This window comes from Arachis hypogaea, chromosome 15 (genome assembly GCF_003086295.3).
Source record: "Arachis hypogaea cultivar Tifrunner chromosome 15, arahy.Tifrunner.gnm2.J5K5, whole genome shotgun sequence".
NCBI classification, from domain to species: domain Eukaryota; kingdom Viridiplantae; phylum Streptophyta; class Magnoliopsida; order Fabales; family Fabaceae; genus Arachis; species Arachis hypogaea.
This window is the reverse complement of record NC_092050.1, coordinates 32640835-32662368: the sequence shown is the minus strand read 5'-3', so window position 1 is coordinate 32662368 and position 21534 is coordinate 32640835. Positions and strand designations below refer to the sequence as shown.

General features: G+C 39.6%; 1 non-coding gene across 1 annotated transcript; it reads left to right on the top strand.

Annotated features, from left to right (window-relative positions):
• The first annotated feature begins 20502 nt into the window (after positions 1-20502).
• On the top strand, positions 20503-20606 carry LOC112752267 (small nucleolar RNA R71). Its single transcript, XR_003176713.1, has one exon. It is a non-coding gene; the product is annotated as a small nucleolar RNA R71 (small nucleolar RNA).
• Positions 20607-21534: the final 928 nt, after the last annotated feature.

Genomic DNA, 21534 nt, shown 5'->3' with positions numbered 1-21534 from the left:
AGAAAGAATAAGAAAAGATAGAAAAAAAGAGAAAGAATGATAATAGAAAGATAAGTAGGATTGAAGAAGAAAAGATAGGAATTCTGGTGCTGATCTGGATAAACTGTGCGTCGCATGCGACGCGGACGCGTGGGGCACGCGTTCGCGTGGGTTGGGCTATTTTCAAGTGACGCGGACGCGTCAGGGACGCGTTCGCGTGACCTGAAGTGTGCTATTGGCGTGAGAGCAGCCTCGCGCACGCACAACTCTCTGTTTTAATGCGCACATTGCTAAAATTTGAACCGACGCGTGCCATGAGGGATGCGCATGCATGGATTGCCTGGAGGGGAAAATGACGCGTTTGCGTCAGGGACGTGCACGTGTGATGTTGCTTGTGCTCCTAGCACTATTCCAGCACCACACCATCACAACTTTCTTTCTAAACACATTTTTACGCCGATTTGTAGGGTCACGTGTACGCGTGGGTGACGCGTACGCGTGGAAGACTGATTTTGCAAATTGACGCGGACGCGGTCACGTGGGCGTGTTTGTGCCTAAGGCACGCCTCCAGCCATGCTCCCGTGCAACTCTCTATTTCTTTTCTTCCTTGTTTCGAATGCACGTATGACGCATACGCGTCAGCGATGCTCACGCGTCGTGTGCCTTTTTTTTTATGCAGAATACAGAATGAAGATGCTGATGCAGATGTTATGAATGACACTAATAAACATAAAGCAGAATAAAATAAAATAAAACTAAGACTGAAAAGGAACGATTATACCATGGTGGGTTGTCTCCCACCTAGCACTTTTAGTTAAAGTCCTTAAGTTGGACATTTGGGGAGCCCCTTGTTATGGTGGCTTGTGTTTGAACTCATCCAGGAATCCCCACCAATGTTTGTAATTCCAATGGCCTCCGGGATCCCATACTAGTTGCATAAAGCCTTCAAGCAAATTAAAGCAAGTGACAAGGCCCCAAGAGTGTTTATTGTTGGAATGAATTCCGGGGTCCCAAATCTTGATTTTGCACCCGTCTTTGTGCTAATAATCATTGTTCCAACTAGGTGGTAAGCAATCCGAATTCTCACTGGGGCATCCAAACAGCTTCCTAGACCCATACAATTTAGTATTCTTCCAACCATGATAATTCAGCCATGAGCTTCCTACCACAATGAACCTAGGATTGTGTTGCCAACCACTAACCACCTCCCTCTTACTCTTATAGCCACAAAGAGCTCTAAGTTGCCCATCCGTCTCAAGCAAAGCATATTCAAGTGGGCTAATTAAGCTTAGAGATGAGAGATTTACCCACTTGAATGAAGGGATGGATGGTGATGGCTTTGGGGGAGAGGTCTCCAACAACCTTGGCAAGGTGATCTCCAGCTTCATTCCCTTGGGCTCTTCTTTGATAACTTCCACCTTTTTGCAAGCTTTTTCAATATCAACCTCTTCTTCTTGGTAGCTTTCTTCCAATTCGATCTCTTCTTCATTGTTCACCAAGGGCATGGGAGGTTGTGCTTCTTCTTCTTTAATCTCCCTGTCAAGTCCAATGGAAGAGGATTCAAATGTAGATAAGAATTCATCAATGATTGAATCCATCTCTTGATCATCCCCTTCAAAGTCTTTAACCATGATATGCCTTGGAGGTTGTATACCCTCCTCAACATCAAATTCAAACTCCTTAGAAGGGGGTTCTATGACTGGGCTTTCCCATGGACGTTCCGCATCTCCTAAGTCTTCGACCACTTCTTCCTCTTTAACGATTACGGCTTCCTCCAATTGTTCCAATACAAAGTCATGCTTCTCACTGTCCACGAGAGTTTCTAGTGTCTCCTTGCATGAAATTGATCCACTGTTTCCTTGAGGCGAGCCTGTGATTCTTGGGTGTCACAAGTAACAAAACCCAATAAAATTTATAACCTAAGTATTTAAACCTCGGGTCATCTCTCAAGGAATTGCAGGGAGGTATGATTTATTATTGGTTATGAGAAAAAGTGTATTTTTGGGGGATTTTTGAATTAAAGAACAAGTAAATTGAATGACAAGAAAAATAAATTAATAGTTAAGAAAACTCTTGGCAAGGTATGAGAATTGGAAATCCCATCCTAGTTATCCTTATCAGGTGTAATGAGAATTGTTTATTGCTCCCACTTAGTTAACCCTTACTAAATAAAGGAAAGTCAAGTGGACTAATCAATTTGATTCCTCAAGTCCTAGTCAACTCCTATGGAAAGACTAGCTTTAGAGGAATCCAAATCAATCAGCAAATTCCAATTAATCAACAACTGAGTTTGATAACTCAAGTGTCACCAATTACTCAACCAAAGCAAAGGAGAAAAATCTAAATTATTTATATTATAAATAGAAGAAAACAATCATAAATCTGAAATACCTCAAATTACATTTAAACATAAATTCAAATCTAACATGAAGAGTTCATAAGCCAAATTGGCTAAATAAGTAATTACCAAGAGAAATAGAGCAACTAAAGTAATAGAATAAATAAAAGTAGATAAGAAAAACTAAATCTAAAAGAACATAGAACCTGGAATGCAGAAGAAGTAAACCTAACCTTTAAGAGAAATCCTAATCCTAAATCCTAAGAGAGAGAAAAGAGCCTCTCTCTCTCTAGAAACTACATCTAAAACCTAAAATTGTGAATTATGAATGTTGTTTTTAATGAATTGATTGATTCTCCTACTTTATAGCCTCTAATCTGTGTTTTTTGGGCCGAAAACTGGGTCAAAAACAACCCAGATACGTCCAGAATGCGAAAAAGTCACGCGTGAGCGTCGTCCATGCGTGAGCGTGGATTAGATTTTTGCCAGGTCACGCATGTGAGTCACTTGTCTTTGGGGCAGCTATGGAAAATTATATATCATTGCGAAGCCCCGGATGTTAGCTTTCTAACGCAACTAGAACCGCCTCATTTGGACCTCTGTAGCTCAAGTTATGACCGTTTGAGTGCGAAGAGGTCAGGGCTGACAGCTTTGCAGTTCCTTCAATTTCTTTTATTCCTTCAACTTTTGCATGCTTCCTTTCCATCCTCTAACTCATTTCTACCTAATAAATCCTGAAATCACTTAACACAAATATCACGTCATCGAATGGTAATAAGAGAGGATTAAACAAAGCAAATTTAAGACCAAAGAAACATGTTTCCAATCATAACACAAAATCAGGAAGGAAAATGTAAAACATGAAAATTCTATCAATAAGTGTGAGTTTAGTGGATAAAATCCACTCAATTAAGTACAAGATATACCACGAAATAGTGGTGCATCAATCCTACTCAAAATTTCACAAACTAGGTCGAATCTTCTGGATCAGAGAATGCTGCGCCTTTGTGTTCTAGCCTCTACCACAAAGACTCTAATCTCCCCATACCTCGGCTGTACTGGTGTCTCGAGACGTCCCCAATGAAGTCGTGGATTAGCTGTCTAAGAGAGATATAATTAAGCTAGTGGTTCAATGTTTTCCAGTTACGTATTCACACGAACCCAAGAAGAACACGGGTGGTTGTCAGGCACGCGGTCTTAGAATAAAGAACGAAGATAAATCTTAGAATAGATAATCAAACACGAATTGAGAAAGAACAGTAGTACTTTATTAATCCAAAAAACTCAGCAGAGCTCCTCCCCTCAACCTAAGAGGTTTAGAAGCTCATACTGATAGAGAATACAATGATAAACGTGTAAAGTGTCAAAAGGTCCTTGAAGATCATGTAAAATATCCCTTAGATACTAAACTAATGACTAAGGATTTCATAAGAAGGGTAAAACAGTCTTTTAGTGCTAAAATCCTCTTCCAAAGCCCACTTGGTGAGTGTTTGGGCTGAGCTTTGATGAGATCCACAAGCTAGGAGACTTCTTGGGCATTGAACGCCTGGTAGGGGGTCCTTCTTGGGCGTTTGAACGCTAGCTACTCCCTTGTGAGCGTTGGACGCCTGGACTGGGGTAGATGGCTGGCATTGAATGCCAGTTTTGGGCCTTCTATTCTGAAGTAAAGCATAGACTATTATATATTTATGAAAAGCCCTAGATGTTAGCTTTTTATATTTATTGAGAATGCTCCATTTGGACTTCTATAGCTCCAGAAAAGCTCTGTCGAGTGTAAAGAGGTCAAATCCAGATAGCATCTGCAGCACTTTCTCTGCCTCTGAAACAGACTTTTGCTCCAGCTCCTCAATTTCAGCCAGAAAATACCTGAAATTGCATAAAAACACACAAACTCATAGTAGAATTGAAAAATGTGAATTTTGCACTAAATCCTATGAAAACTTAATGAAACTTAAATAAAACATGCTAAAAACTGTATGAAAACAATGCCAAAAAGCATATAAAATATCCGCTCATCAGAACACCAGACTTAAACTGTTGCTTATCCTCGAGCAACTAAAACAAAGGTAGGATAAAAAGAAGAGTAAGATGCAATAAATATCAAAGTTTCCAATGAAGCTCAATTTCAATTAGATGAGCGGGACTTAGTAGCTTTTTCCTTTTGAATAGTTTTGGCATCTCACTATCCATTGAAACTCAGAAGTGTTGGCATCTTTAGGAACTTAGAATCCAGATGATATTATTGACTCTCCTAGTTTAGCTCTTTTAGATTCTTGAACAAAGCTTTTTTAGAGTTTTCGCTGTGGCCCTAAGCACTTTGTCTTCCAGTATTACCACTGGATACATAAATGCCACAGACACTTAACTGGGTGAACCCAGGTTTGCTAGAATCCCCAGATAGAAGTGTCCAGAGTTCTTAAGCGTACTCTTAGGACCTTTGGATCCTTTTATCCTTGCCTTTTGGTTTAAAGGGTTATTGGCTTTTTGCTCTTTCCTTTTGGTTTAAAGAGCTTTCGGCTTTTTCTGCATATATATATATTTCGCATGCATATAATTTTTTTTCTTTTATTGCAACATGCTTATTCTTTTTCTATTTGCTACTTTTTTTTTGCTTCGAGAATCAATTTTTGGATTTTTCATATTACCAATAATATTTCACTTTTATCCTCATTCTTTCAAGAGCTAACATTCTTAATTCCAATTTCAATCATGCACTGTTTATTCATACATTCAAAAAACAAAAGCAATGCCACCACATCGAAATAATTGAACTATTCTTATTATAAAACTTGAAATTCATATATTTCTCAATTCTTTTCAAATAAAATATTCTTTTTAAGTAAGGTGAGAGACATATGGAATATTTTATAATTTTAAGATATAGATAGAAATGATCATGCAATAAGAACAAGTGAACAGACAATAAAACATACAGAAAACAGAAAAATTAAAATAAGTAAGGTGATTAAGAGAACGAATTCACCTTAATGGTGGCGGCTAGTGCTCCTCCTTGAGGATCCAATGTAGTGCTTGATCTCTTCAATGTCACGCCTTTGTCTCTGTTGTTCTTCCCTCATAGCCCTTTGATCTTCTCTAATTTTATTGAGGGTGGTGGAGTGCTCTTGATGCTACATCCTCAATTGCTCCATATTAGTGCTTAGTTCTCCAAGAGAAGTATGCCATTGATCCCAATAGCTTTGAAGAGGAAAATACATCCCTTGAGACATCTCAGGGATCTCATGCTGAGGCGGTTGCACAGGCTCATGTGCATGCTCTCTAGTTTGTTCCATCTTCTTCTTAGTGATGGGCTTGTCCTTATCAATGAATTTGTCTCCTCCTATGATAATTCCAGCTGAATTGCATAGGTGACATATGATGTGAGGGAAAGCCAACCTTGCTTTGGTGGAAGGCTTTTCAGCAATTTTGTACAGTTTTTGAGGTATCACCTCATGTACTTCTACCTCACTCCCAATCATGATGCAATGAATCATGATAGCTCTGTCAATGGTCACTTCTGACTGATTGCTGGCAGGAATGATAGAGCGTTGGATGAATTCCAACCATCCTCTAGCTATAGGCTTGAGGTCAAGCCTTCTTAGTTGAGTGGGCTTGCCTTGGGAATCCCTTTTTCACTGTGCTCCTTCCACATAGATGTCTAAGAGCACTTGATCCAGTCTTTGATCAAAGTTGACTCTTCTAGTGTAAGGATGTGGGTCTCCTGGCATTAGAGGCAAGTTGAATGCCAACCTCATACTTTCAGGGCTAAAATCTAAGATTCTCCCTCGGACCATGGTGCTCCAATTCTTAGGATTTGGGTTCACACTAATGTCATGATTTTTTGTGACCCATGCATTAGTATAGAACTTTTGCACCATTAAGATCCCAACATCTTGAATGGTATTGGTTAGGACTTCCCAACCTCTTCTCCGGATCTCTCTTTGGATTTCCGGATACTCATTCTTCTTGAGTCTGAAAGGGACCTTAGGGATCACTTTCTTCTCTGCCACTACTTTATAGAAGAGGTCTTGATGGGCTTGGTGATGAATCTCTCCATCTTCCAGATTCAGAGGTGGCGGCTACGGCCTTTTCTTTCATCTTTCTAGAGAATTCTCCAACCTTGGGTGCCATAAGTGGTAATGGAAAGAAAAAAGCAACGCTTTCCCACACCAAAATTAAAAGCTTTGCTCGTCCTCGAGCAAAAATAAACAAAAGAGACGAAGAAGAAAATAGAAGGAGAAGGAGGGAGGAAGCAATTAGGCCAAGGGCGCTATGGATGTGTACGAGAGCTGTGTGTATGAAGGGTTAGTAAGAGGGGTATTTATAGGAGTGGGCTAGGGTTGAGTTCGGTCATGGGTGGGGTAAATGGGAGGGAAATTTGATTTTGAAGTGGGTGGGGGTTGGTGGGATTTATGATGGTTTTGGAGAAGTGATATGGATTTGATTGGGCTAGGGTTTATAAGGAAGAGTGCATGGGGAAGTGTGAACAGAAGAGTGAAGAAATGGCATAGGTACAGATGCTGTGGGACCCAATGGTCTTGAGAGGCTAGGGAATTCGGATTCCCTACCCTCTGCATGGGCGTTGAACGCCCATCATTATACCCATAGCTGGCGTTCAACGCCAGCAAGTTTGCCAGTTAGGGCGTTGAACGCCCAGCCAGTGCTCCCTGGCTGGCATTCAGCGCCAGCGAGACAATCCATTCCGAGTGTTCTGTTTTCAATGCTGAACCTTTCTATCTCTGTTCTAACTACTGCATATGATCACGAACCTAAAGAAATAACTTAAAGAAAATAAATTCAAAGAAAAAAATAAACAATAACTATGGTTGAGTTTCCTCCCAACAAGCGCTTTTTTAACGTCATTAGCTTGACAGTTAGCTCCTTACGGAGGTGAGTATGGGCTCAGAATTTCTCCCCTTACAGTGAACTTTCTACCTGTCTTCTCATGAATGAGCTCCACATGCTCTAGAGACAGGACACGACTCACTATATGTGGTATGACTGGTTTCTTGGTGAAGATAACTCTCATGCCAGGTGAGAGGCCTTCAGTGGGGACTTACTTGTCCCTCCAGTCTTTAGGTACTTTCTTCCTAGTAGCTTTGTTCTCAGTGCTTGGTAATGGCTGCCCAACACCAAACTTAGAATTGATGTTTGGGGGCTTAGTAAAGCTCTGCACTGAAAGAGATGGTTGGAAGACTAAGTGTTGCACATTTATCTCTTTTTTAGGTAGGGAGTTGGGTTCGGAAATCTTGAACAAGGTGTAGTCTTCCCCTATTTGGAAGACCATTTCTCTATTTGCCACATTAATCATGGCATTTGCAGTGGCTAGAAAAAGTCTTCCTAGAATGATAGATTCATCATCATCCTCTCCAATATCCAAGACTATGAAGTTTGCAGGGATGTAGTGGTCTTCAACCTTCACCAAGACATCCTCTACTGAACCATATGGCCTCTTCATTGTCTTGTCTGCCATCTCTAATGAGATGTTTGCAGCTTGTACCTCACAGATTCTCAGCTTCTCCATTACAGAGAGTGCCATGAGGTTTATGCTTGACCCTAGGTCACACAGATCCTTCTCAAAGATCATGGTACCTATGGTGCAGGGAATTAGGAAACGTCCAGAATCCGGAAGCTTCTGAGGTAACCTCTGCTGAACCAAAGCATTTAGCTCTTTGGTAAGCAATGAAGGTTCTTCCTCCAAAGGCTTTGTACCAAATAACTTGGCATTCAGCTTCATGATAGCTCCTAGGTACTGAGCAACTTGCTCTTCCCAAGTATCCTTATCCTCATCCGAGGATGAGTATTCATCAGAACTCATACATTGTAAGAGTGCATGCAAAGGAACCTCTATGGTCTCTTCATGAGCCTTGGCTTCCTTTAGTTCTTAGATATGGACAGCTTCAGTGGGTAATGAACATTTGGGAGGTATACCATCACTGGCATTCAATGCCAGTTCTGCTGGTTCTTTGGGCATTGAACGCCCAGCAGGGGTGTCCTTACTGGCGTTCAACGTCAGAGTCCCTGCCAGTTTGGGCGTTGAACGTCCAGTGAAGGCTTCCTCACTGGCGTTTAGCCCCGGGCTCTTAGCCATTTTGGGCGTTGAACGCCCAGTGAGATGCACTTTACTGGCAATCGACGCTATCCCAGTCTCTCTAGATTCGGCTTTAGTCTCTGTGGTGATGGCCTTGCACTCTTCTCTTGGGTTCACATTAGTGTTACTAGGAGGAGTGTCAGGAGGAGTCTCGGGGATCCTCTTACTCAGCTGACCAACTTGTTTCTCCAAATTTCTGTTGGAGGATCTTGTTTCAGTAATGAAACTATGAGTGGTCTTAGAGAGGTTGGAGACTATAGTTACTAAGTCAGAGAGGCTCTGCTTAGGAGTCTCCATATTCCCTTGAGAAGATGGGAATGATGGTCTGTTTTTGAACCTATTTTGGTTCCTTCCACCTTGATTATTGTTGAAGCCTTGCTGAGGCTTCTGTTGATCCTTTCATGAAAGGTTAGGATGATTCCTCCATGAGAGATTGTAGGTATTTTCATAGGATTCTCCCATGTAATTCACCTCTTTCATGGTGGATTGGTTAGGATCATAAGCTTCTACTTCAGAAGAAGCTTCTTGAGTGCTGCCAGCTGCAGCTTGCATTCCAGTCAAATACTGAGAGGTCATATTGACCTGCTGGGTCAAGATCTTGTTTTGAGACAATATGGCATTCAAAGTGTCTACTTCAAGAACTCCTCTCTTCTGAGCTACACCATTATTCACAGAGTTTCTCTAAGAAGAACACAGGCGGTTGTCAGGCACGCGGTCTTAGAATGAAGAACGAAGATACATCTTAGAATAGAGAATCAAACACGAATTGAGAAAGAGCAGTAGTACTTTATTAATCCATAAAACTCAGCAGGGCTCCTCCCCTCAACCTAGGAGGTTTAAAAACTCATACTGATAGAGAATACAATGATAAGCGTGTAAAGTGTCAAAAGGTCCTTGAAGATCATGTAAAATATCCCTTAAATACTAAACTAATGACTAAGGATTATATAAGAAGGGTAAAACAATCTTCTAGTGCTAAAATCCCCTTCCAGAGCCCACTTGGTGAGTGTTTGGGCTGAGCTTTGATGAGATCCACGAGCTAGGAGACTCCATGGGCGTTGAATGCCTGCTAGGGGGTCCTTCTTAGGCATTTGAACGCCGGCTACTCCCTTGTGGGCGCTGGACGCCTAGACTGAGGTAGATGGCTGGCGTTGAACGCCAGTTTTGGGCCTTTTATTCTAAAGAAAAGTATGAAGTATTATATATTTCTGGAAAGCCCTAGATGTTAGCTTTCTATAGCCATTGAGAACGTTCCATTTGGACTTCTGTAGCTCCAAAAAAAGCTCTGTCGAGTGCAAGGAGATCAGATCCAGACAACATCTGCAGTACTTTCTTTGCCTCTGAAACAGACTGTTGCTCCAGCCCCTCAATTTCAGCTAGAAAATACCTGAAATTGCATAAAAACACACAAATTCAAAGTAGAATCCAAAAATGTGAATTTTGCATTAAAACCTATGAAAACTTAATAAAAATTAAATAAAACATGCTAAAAACTATATAAAAATAATACCAAAAAGTGTATAAAATATCCGCTTATCACAGTGCCATAATAAAATTATTTAATAAGTATTTGCATATTTTCTCTTGAGTTATTATATTGGCATTGACCGTTTTATCTCACAATTTACAAAGAATTCTCTTATAGTATGAAATAATCTAATCAACTTAAAGAGCTTTTCTAAATTGAGAAAATAATTTTTTGATTTTCTAATCGAATCCAATGTTTTGTTGACTTTGATTCTTTCACACATTGCAGAAACCAAAGAATGAAATGAAAGGAGAATGAAACCAAGGAATAGACCAAGGGTATCAATCAGTTCGGTTAGTAATAAACCTCAATGTCGCTTTTTTACTTCAATAATAATGTCCCTTTCTTAGCAGGAGGCGTACCATAACAAATGTTTTTTTTTTCATTTTTTTTAAATTAAATGATTAAGTACTATTTTATGTCCTAAACTATTTAATGTTGCCTAATTTTTAGGGAAAAGCACATACATAAACTAAATCAATGTTAATGTCTCCCAAACAAATAACGTTGCGTAGATATCTTCAATAATATTTCTATATAAATCGAATTCACTCAATTTGAATTAGATATGATAGTACTAAATCGAAACAAATGTGTTTAAATTATATGGTGCACCGAATTTAAGTATAAATCGAATTCATCGAATTCGAATTAGCCCTCATAACACTAAATCGAATCAATATGATTCGAATTACATGGTGCACTACTAAATCAAATTAAGTCCATTCGATTTACAGTCTTTTTAGTAAATCGAATGTAATAAATTCGATTTATGCTCAACGGTGGCTAGTGGTAAATCGAATCCATTATGCTCGAATTAGTATGTATTTAACTATATATATAAATCGAATTTAAAGAATTCAATTTAGTATGATATCAACGGCGCCAAAATTTTGACAATGACCAAAAGCATAGGTTTGAATTTTCGCATTAAAAATAGGATTGACGTTGCAAGTATAGTCCAAACCCAACAATTGATCATCAATCAAATATTATCACAATTCAAACCAAATATAAATCGAGAGTATTTTGACTCACGTGTCGTCTTCCCTAGGAGTTGCAATGAAATGTACAATTGTTGGCTATGAAGGAGAGCATGGGGATTGGATGATAGCAATTGGCAAGAAATGTAAATAGTAAGAGAGCAAATAAATATGCAAGGAATGTAAATGGCAACTCTTGACAAAAATTAGGGAATTTAGGATTCCTATCCTAGTTATGGACCACAAACATGGCAATTGTGTGGAATCAATCCAAATTAGTCAATCCTCCTTGAGAATTAGTCAAAAGAGCATAATTGATCTCAATCCATTAGTCCTAGTCAACTCACTAATTATTTAGTGAAAGACTAGCATCAATGAAAACCAAATCAATTAACTATTCTCACACAATACGGAATGGACATCCACAACTCAATTCCACTCAAACACCCAATTTCTCAACCAAAAGTGTGAAAACTAAACATGCAAGAAATTAAACATTAAAGCAATAAAAATCAAAGCAATTACGTGCAAGAGAAGGAAACTTAAAATGCAAGAAATCTCTTGGCAAGCAATTAAGAACTAATATTATCTATCTTAGACATTGACCACAAACACATGATGATTATGAAGAGTTAATCCTACTTATATTTAAACTCTTTTCATGTAACAAGCTAAAATTTGATCTAGTGGGACTTGTTTAAGGTAACTAAGTTATTTTTTTTTTATAATTTCGCTTATTACAACTTACAATGTTATTAATTCTGGTTTATTGTCTTGTCGTAGCAACATTTTAATATTCTCCCTTGAGAAGATTTCCATATTTACAGGATTTGGCAGTTTAGAGCAATCAAGCGTTTTTGAGAGATTTTATCGAACATCCACAACAAAAGTACTCCGATCGATTGGATCCTGGCCATGTAGGACTATTGGAAGACCAGGGCCAAGGAATGGTCCAGTCGAGCATCTATCACCGAAGGATCAATGCACACAGGGTGGATCTACTACCTACGTGGCCATGGAAAGAAGATGGCATATGTTAACTTTTTAACAATACATAATATCAATTATATAATATTACATTAATTTCTTTTGATAGGAAACTGAACTGGGACGACTCACACCAAGAAAGCCAACTGGTCGAAACAGGTCGACAAGCGCTAAGAGGAGGCCACTCTAAACCTTTAGTTTAACGACTAACACTTAACAATCGTTTATCAATTAAAGTACAAGCTTTTAGTTTGATGACTAACACCTAACCATCATTTTTTTCAGAGTCCCTTTGAGGACATTACAAGAAAAATATAGAATGAATCAGACGATATAAATCTCATCAGTAAATATTTATTTTTAGAATTTTTTATTTGATGGTAATTATTGTCGAATTCTGTGACAGATTACCAGTTCGGAGAACCAATTGGTTATCGACGAATTTTTCTAAAGATATTGTTGGCGCCAAAAAATGTTGTTTTTTGCACTATTACCATCGGATTATTCCTACGGTAAATCCGACGGAAATATCAATTTTTTTGAAAAAAAAATTGAAATAAATGGTCAATTTTATTTTTTGTTTAATTTTATTTTTCACACAATTAATGGTCAATTCGTAAATAATGAAAACTTATTATTTAAAATAAATAATAAAATGTTCAAATAAATTAAAAGTCAAGTACATAAAATAAATACAATGAAACAATAAAACGAAATACTAATAACTACAAATCCAGGTTGTCCTCGTCGTCGTCGTCGGTCCCGTGGCCCTGAGGAGGCGACGCAGAAGACATTGATGTTTTTGTGCCACTAGCAGCGGTGTTGTCACCAGCAGAGATGATGCCAGCAGCGCACATCTAAGTCTAGTATACCTCCATTTGAGCCTCCATACACTGAAGCCACTCCCGCTACTCCCTCCACTCCAGCTTGAGCTCATCCGTATTCGTCACACGTGTGAGGATCTAATGATACTTCTCTCGATAATTGTTCAGCTCTTGAGCCTGCTGATGAAGGCTACGTTGAAGCTCCTGCACCTGCAGACTCAAATCCATGTCTTCCTTGGGCTCGACGGCTCGCTAATGGCAGAGCTTGATGACGACCCCAACGTTGAGGTGCGAAGGGTGTTGGCGAAGAACAACCCCAACCTGTATACGCGATTCTTGTACGGCGCTGAGCCAGTCTCTCTCCAAACAACATCGGGATCGACGACTGAAGCTGTAAAGTCATCGATGGCATCCTCCCCACTTTGCTGAGACTGCTGAGTTGCGGCCTCTAGTTTTTGTATATAGGACTCCTGTATAACACAAGTTATTGTGATTAGTACGACAGATATATAGTTAATCTCAAATAATTTTATACCAGAAGATCAGATGTATGTTTACTCACATAATGATTCTAAGACCGCTGATCAGTAAATCTCGCTTTGTTCTCCTTCAGTGTGTGGGTGTACTTGAACGTCTCCGCCAATGTCGCCTCGCGATCTAACAACTTCGACTACCCATGTTGCATTGAAACAATATGATTAGGATGACTAGTAATGATATGCAAAAGAATATAACTAAGTTATTAACAAAATTAAAGTCACTATATACCAGCCTGGCGTTAGTCTTCATAAAGGTCGCTGAGCCGCCAGTATACTTGGATGACCTGGCCGATACCATGTTAGCTCTGTTGGTGAGACGCTGATGCCTGAACCCCTCATCGGTCTCCCAATGAACTAATAGAGCCTTTTTCACTTCCGATCGAAGCTAGGTGGTCCTGTCCCTCACAACATCCTCCAGCATCTGCTGGAGCCACCGACCCATTCTATGGTCAAATATCTTCCTAAGGGTAAGATTATGAGCGTCCCATATAAAGTGCAGCTGCAACAAAGAAACTTTAAATTAGTTAATCAAAATAGAGGATATAAACTAGCTAAAAACATTTGAAACAAAAAAAAAATTATCGTTCATTTCTAAAATTATTGCTCTTTGATCTCAGCGGAAATCTTCTTGTAGCTGGCCTAGGGATGGTCGTACATCAACTTGATGACATTGGTCATCTCCTGAGTATACGCGTTGTCGTTCGGTGCAAACCTAACAACAATCCATAAACAAAATAATATAGGAATAACCATAATCAGTAAACAGGAAACACTAACCTGAAAACCAAACCTAAATCCACTAAACAAGAAACAATAACCAGGCATTTACAGCAAAAATCATAATCAGTAAACAAGAAACACTAACTAGGCAACCAAACCTACATCCACTAAACAAGAAACAATAACAAGGCATTTGCAGCAATAACCATAATCAGTAAACAGAAAACATTAACCAGGCAACCAAACCTAAATTCACTAAACAAGAAACAATAACCAAGAACTTGCAGCAGTAACCATAATCAGTAAATAGGAAACACTAACTAGGCAACCAAACCAAAATCCACTAAACAAGAAATAATAATCAAACACTTGCAGCAATAACCATAATCAGTAAACAGGAAACACCTAACCAGAAAACCAAACTTAAATTCACTAAACAAGAAACAATAACTAGGAACTTTCAGCAATAACCATAATCAGTAAATAGAAAACACATTCAGCCATTCAAACTTAAATCCACTAAACTAGAATCAATTTGAAGGCACTTTTAGCAATAATAACAAACAGAAAATATATAAGACTCAAAGTGATACTTATCATGTGCTGCCATCAGGTCAAATGATCAACTGTATGATGGGAGGTGGTGGAGGGGCACTAACTGCCTCGATTCCATGAGAGGACTCCGGGGTTGCGGCATCCATCGCTAGAGGTGGCATTGGTGCACGAAATTGTGATCTCAGGCAACGGCGCCAAAAGCTATGTACGCACGTCTTAATAAATCGTTTTTCATTCACAACTTCGATACAACTAACCAGCAAGGGCACTGTGTCGTCCAAGTAATAAACCTTACGTGAGTAAGGGTCGATCCCACGGAGATTGTTGGTATGAAGCAAACTATGGTCATCTTGTAAATCTCAGTTAAGTTGACTCATATGGGCTACAATATATATCATGTAAATAAAACATAAAGTAAAGATAGAGATACTTATGTAAATCATTGGCAGGAATTTCAGATAAGCGTATAGAGATGCTTTCGTCCCTCTGAACCTCTGCTTTCCTGCTGTCTTCATCCAATTAGTCTTACTCCTTTCTATGGCTGGCTTTATGTAAGGACATCACCATTGTCAATGGCTACTTTTGATCCTCTCTGGAAAATGGTCCGATGCGCTGTCACTGCATGGCTAATCGTCTGGAGGCATCACTGTTGTCAATGGCTGCATCCCATCCTCTTGTGAAAATGGTCCAAATGCTCTGTCACAGCACGACTAATCATCTGAGGTTCTCGATCATACTGGAATAGGATTCACCCTCCTTTTGCGTCTGTCACTACGCCCAGCAATCGCGAGTTTGAAGTTCGTCACAGTCATTCAATCCCAGAGTCCTACTCGGAATACCAAAGACAAGGTTTAGACTTTCCGGACTCTCATGAATGCCGCCATCAATCTAGCTTATACCACGAAGATTCTGATTAAGAGATCCAAGAGATACTCATTCAATCTAAGGTAGAACGGAAGTGGTTGTCAGGCACGCGTTCATAGGGAATGATGATGATTGTCACGTTCATCATATTCAGGTTGAAGTACGAATGAATATCTTAGAAGCAGAATAAGTTGAGTTGAATAGAAAAACAGTAGTACTTTGCATTAATCTTTGAGGAACAGTAGAGCTCCACACCTTAATCTATGGAGTGTAGAAATTCTACCGTTAAAAATACATAAGTGAAGGGTCCAGGCATGGCCGAATGGCCAGCCCCCAAAACGAGATCACAGGATCAAAAATACAATCCAAGATGATCCGAAGATGTCTAATACAATAGTAAAAAGTTCTATTTATAATAAACTAGCTACTAGGGTTTACAGAAGTAAGTAATTTATGCATAAATCCACTTCCGGGGCCCACTTGGTGTGTGCTTGGGCTGAGCTTGAATGTTACTTGTGCAGAGGCTCTTTCTGGTGTTGAACGCCAGGTTGTAACGTATTTCTGGCGTTCAACTCTGGTTTGTGACGTGTTTCTGGCGTTTAACTCCAGATAGCAGCATAGAACTGGCTTTCAATGCCCTTTTACATCGTCTAAACTCGGTCAAAGTATAGACTATTATACATTGCGGGAAAGCCCTGGATGTCTACTTTCCAACGCAATTGGAAGCGCACCATTTTGAGTTCTGTAGCTCCAGAAAATCCACTTTGAGTGCAGGGAGGTCAGAATCCAACAGCATCAGCAGTCCTTCTTCAACCTCTGAATCCGATTTCTGCTCAAGTCCCTCAATTTCAGCCAGAAAATACCTGAAATCACAGAAAAACACACAAACTCATAGTAAATTCCAGAAATGTGAATTTCACATAAAAACTAATGAAAACATTCCTAAAAGTAACCAGATTCTACTAAAAATATACTAAAAACAATGCCAAAAAGCGTATAAATTATCCGCTCATCACAACACCAAACTTAAATTGTTGCTTATCCCCAAGCAACTGAAACTCAAATAGGATAAAAAGAAGAGAATATACTATAAATTCCAAACGATCAATGAAACATAGCTCCAATTAAATGAGCGGGACTTGTAGCTTTTTGCCTCTTGAATAGTTTTGGCATCTCACTTTATCCATTGAAGTTCAGAATGATTGGCGTCTATAGGAACTCAGAGTTCAGATAGTGTTATTGATTCTCCTAGTTCAGTATGATGATTCTTGAACACAGCTATTTTATGAGTCTTGGCCGTGGCCCTAAGCACTTTGTTTTCTAGTATTACCACCGGATACATAAATGCCACAGACACATAACTGGGTGAACCTTTTCAGATTGTGACTCAGCTTTGCTAAAGTCCCCAATTAGAGGTGTACAGGGTTCTTAAGCACACTCTTCTTTTGCTTTGGACCTTGACTTTAACCGCTCAGTCTCAAGTTTTCACTTGACACCTTCACGCCACAAACACATGGTTAGGGACAGCTTGGTTTAGCCGCTTAGGCCAGGATTTTATTCCTTTAGGCCCTCCTATCCACTGATGCTCAAAGCCTTGGGATCCTTTTTATTTACCCTTGCCTTTTGGTTTTAAGGGTTATTGGCTTTTTGCTCTTGCCTCTTGGTTTTAAGAGCTTTTGGCTTTTTCTGCTGGCTTTTTCTCTCTTTTTTTTTCGCTATTTTTCTTTCTTTTCTCTTTTTTTTCTGCAAGCTTTGTTCTTTGCTGCTTTTTCTTGCTTCAAGAATCATTTTTATGATTTTTCAAATTATCAAATAACATGTCTCCTTGTCATCATTCTTTCAAGAGCCAACATATTTAACATTCTTAAACAACAACTTCAAAAGACATATGCACTGTTCAAGCATTCATTCAGAAAACAAGAAGCATTGTCACCACATCAATATAATTAAACTAAGTTCAAGGATAAATTCGAAACTCATGTACTTCTTGTTCTTTTGAATTAAAACATTTTTCATTTAAGAGAGGTGATGGATTCATAGGACATTCATAACTTTAAGACATAGTTACTAACTACTAATGATCATGTAATAAGACACAAACATGGATAAGCACTTAACATTAAGAAAACAAAAAACAGAAAATAAGAACAAGGAATGAGTCCACCTTAGTGATGGTGGCGTTTCCTTCTTGAGGAACCAATGATGTCCTTGAGCTCTTCTATATCTCTTCCTTGTCTTTGTTGTTCCTCCCTCATTGCTTTTTTGATCTTCTCTTATTTCATGAAGGATGATGGAGTGCTCTTGATGTTCCACCTTTAGTTGTCCTATGTTGGAACTTAATTCTCCTAGGGAGGTGTTGATTTGCTCCCAAAAATTCTGTGGAGGAGAGTGCATCCTTTGAGGTATCTCAGGGGTTTCTTGATGATGAGCTTCTTCATGTGCCTGTTGAGATCCATGAATGTGCTCTCTTGTTTGCTCCGTCCTTTTCTTAGTGATGGGCTTGTGAGATGAATCTTTCCATCTCCCATGGCTCAGAGGTGGAAGCAATTGTCTTCCCTTTCCTCTTTCTTGAGGTTTCTCTGGCCTTAGGTGCCATTAATGGTTATGGAAAAACAAAAAAGCTATGCTTTTACCACACCAAACTTAGAATATTGCTCGCCCTCGAGTAAAAGAAGAAAGAATAGAAGAAGAAAAAGAAGATATGGAGGAGATGGAGGGATGTGTGTATTCGGCCATATAGGTGGGATTGGGTGGGAAAGAGATGTTGAATTTTGAAGGTAGGTGGAGTTTATGAGGTAGGTTTATGGGGAAGAGTGGATGGATGTGAGTGGTGAAGTGGTGATAGGGAAGAGAGATTGAGGTGATTGGTGAAGAGTTTTGGGGAAGAGTGTTTATGGGATTGTGTGAAAGAGGGGTGAGAAGAAGTGAGTGGAGGTAGGTGGGGATCCTGTGGGGTCCACAGATCCTGAGGTGATCCTGTGGGGTCCACAGATCCTGAGGTGTTCAAGGATTTACAACCTTGCACCAAATTAGGCATGCAAAATGCCCTTGCACACAACTCTGGGCGTTCAGCGCCAGATTGGTGCTTGTTCTGGGCGTTGAACGCCCATTTGTTGCCCATTTCTGGCGTTGAACGCCAGAACCATGCTTGTTCTGGGCGTTCAGCGTCAGCTCTTTTCCAGGGTGCAATTCTGGCGTTCAAACGCCCAGATGCTGCCCATTTTGGGCGTTCAGCGCCAGAACCATGCTCTGTTCTGGCGTTGAACGCCAGCCAGATGCTTCTTACTGGCGTTGAAACGCCAGTAAGGTCTTCCTCCAGGGTGTGATTTTTCTTCTGTTGTTTTTGATTCCGTTTTCAATTTTTATATTTATTTTGTGACTCCACATGATCATGTACCTAATAAAACATGAAAGAACAAGAAAAATAAAATTAGATAAATAAAAATTGGGTTACCTCCCAACAAGCGCTTCTTTAATATCAATAGCTTGACAGTGGGCTCTCATGGAGCCGCACAGATGTTCAGAGCATTGTTGAGACTTCCCAACACCAAACTTAGAGTTTGACTGTGGGGGCTCTGGTTGACTCTGTTTTGAGAGAAGCTTTTTATGCTTCCTCTCCATGTTTACAGAAGGATGACCTCGAGTTTTAAACACAAGGGAGTCCTCATTCAATTGAAGGACTATTTCACCTCTGTCAACATCAATCACAGCTCTTGCTGTGGCTAGGAAGGGTCTTCCAAGGATGATGGATTCATCCTCATCCTTCCCAGTATCTAGGACTATGAAATTAGCAGGGATGTAAAGGCCTTCAACCTTTACTAACACGTCCTCTACTTGTCCATAAGCTTGCCCCCCAAAGATTTCCAGTTTCTCTATTACAGAGAGGGGCATGAGGTTTATCCCTGACCCAAGGTCACACAGAGCCTTTTCAAAGATCATGGTGCCTATAGTACAAGGTATTAGGAACTTTCCCGGATCATGTTTCTTCTGAGGCAATGTCAATTGATCCAGATCACTTAGTTCATTGGTGAACAAGGGAGGTTCATCTTCCCAAGTCTCAATACCAAATAATTTGGCATTCAGCTTCATGATTGCACCAAGGTACTTGGCAACTTGCTCTTCAGTAACATCCTCATTCTCTTCAGAAGAGGAATACTCATCAGAGCTCATGAATGGCATAAGGAGGTTTAATGGAATCTCTATGGTCTCTAGTTGAGCCTCAGATTCCTTTGGTTCCTCAGAGAGAAACTCCTTATTGATCACTGGACGTCCCAGGAGGTCTTCCTCCTTGGGATTCACGTCCTCTCCTTCCCTTACAGGTTCGGCCATGGTGATAAATTCAATGGCCTTGTACTCTCCTTTTGGATTTTCTTCTGTATTGCTTGGGAGAGTACTAGGAGGGATTTCAGTGATCCTTTTACTCAGCTGGCCCACTTGTGCTTCCAAATTTCTAATGGAAGACCTTGTTTCATTCATGAAACTTACAGTGGCCTTGGACAGATCATACTTCAGAGACTAAGTTTGCTAAATTAGAGGTATTTTGTTCAGAGTTCTCTGTCTGTTGCTGAGTGGATGATGGAAAGGGTTTACTATTGTTAAACCTATTTCTTCTACCATTATTAAAGCCTTGTTGAGGCTTTTGATCCTTTCATGAGAGATTTGGGTGATTTCTCCATGAGGGGTTGTAGGTGTTTCCATAAGGTTCACCCATGTAATTTACCTCTGCTATTGCAGGGTTCTCAGGATCATAAGCTTCTTCTTCAGAAGATGCCTCTTGAGTATTGTTGGATGCAGCTTGCATTCCATTCAGACTAAGAAATCATATTGACTTGCTGAGTCAATATTTTGTTCTGAGCCAATATGGCATTCAGAGTATCAATTTCAAGAACTCCCTTCTTCATAGGCGTCCCATTACTCACAGGATTCCTCTCAGAAGTGTACATGAACTGGTTATTGGCAACCATGTCAATGAGTTCTTGAGCTTCTACAGGCGTTTTCTTTAGGTGAATGGATCCACCTGCAGAAGTATCCAATGACATCTTAGATAACTCAGACAGACCATCATAGAATATATCCAGGATGGTCCATTCTGAAAGCATGTCAGAATGACACTTTTTGGTCAGTTGCTTGTATCTCTCCCAAGCTTCATAGAGGGATTCACCTTCTTTCTGTCTGAAGGTTTGAATATCCACTCTAAGCTTGCTCAGCTTTTGAAGAGGAAAGAACTTGGCTAAGAAAGCAGTGACCAGCTTATCCCAAGAGTTCAGGCTATCTTTGGGTTGAGAGTCCAACCACACTCTAGCTCTGTCTCTTACAGCAAAGGGGAAAAGCATGAGCCTGTAGACTTTAGGATCTACTCCATTAGTCTTAACAGTATCACATATCTGCAAGAATTCAGTTAAAAACTGAAAAGGATCTTCAGATGGAAGTCCATGAAACTTGCAGTTTTGCTGCATCAGAGAAACTAATTGAGGTTTCAACTCAAAATTGTTTGCTCCAATGGTAGGGATGGAGATGCTTCTTCCATGTAAATTGGAATTAGGTGCAGTGAAGTCACCAAGCATCCTCCTTGCATTATTATTATTTTCGGCTGCCATCTCCTCTTCTTGTTCGAAAATTTCTGAAAGGTGCTTGCTGGATTGTTGTAATTTAGCTTCTCTTAGTTTCCTCTTCAGAGTCCTTTCAGGTTCTGGATCTGCTTCAACAAGAATGTTCTTGTCCTTGCTCCTGCTCATATAAAAAAGAGAGAACAGAAAAATAATAATAATATGGGTCCTTTTTACCACAGTATAGAGGTCCCTGTGTGAGTAGAAGAAAAGAAGAAGAAAAACATTCGAACACAGATGGAAGAGGGGGTTCGAATTTGGGTGAGATGAAGTGTTAGTAGATGAATAAATAAATAGAAGGAGATAAGAGAGAGAGAGAGAGAATTTTTGAAAATAATTTTTGAAAAAGAGTTAGTGATTTTCGAAAATAGTTTTTGAAAAAGGTTAGTAATTTTTGAAAATTAAAATCAAAAATGAAAATAATTAGTTAATTAAAAAAAAAGAAATTTTGAAAAAGAGGGAAGATATGTTCGAAAATTAGAGAGAGAGAGAGAGTTAGTTGGGTAGTTTTGAAAAAGATAAG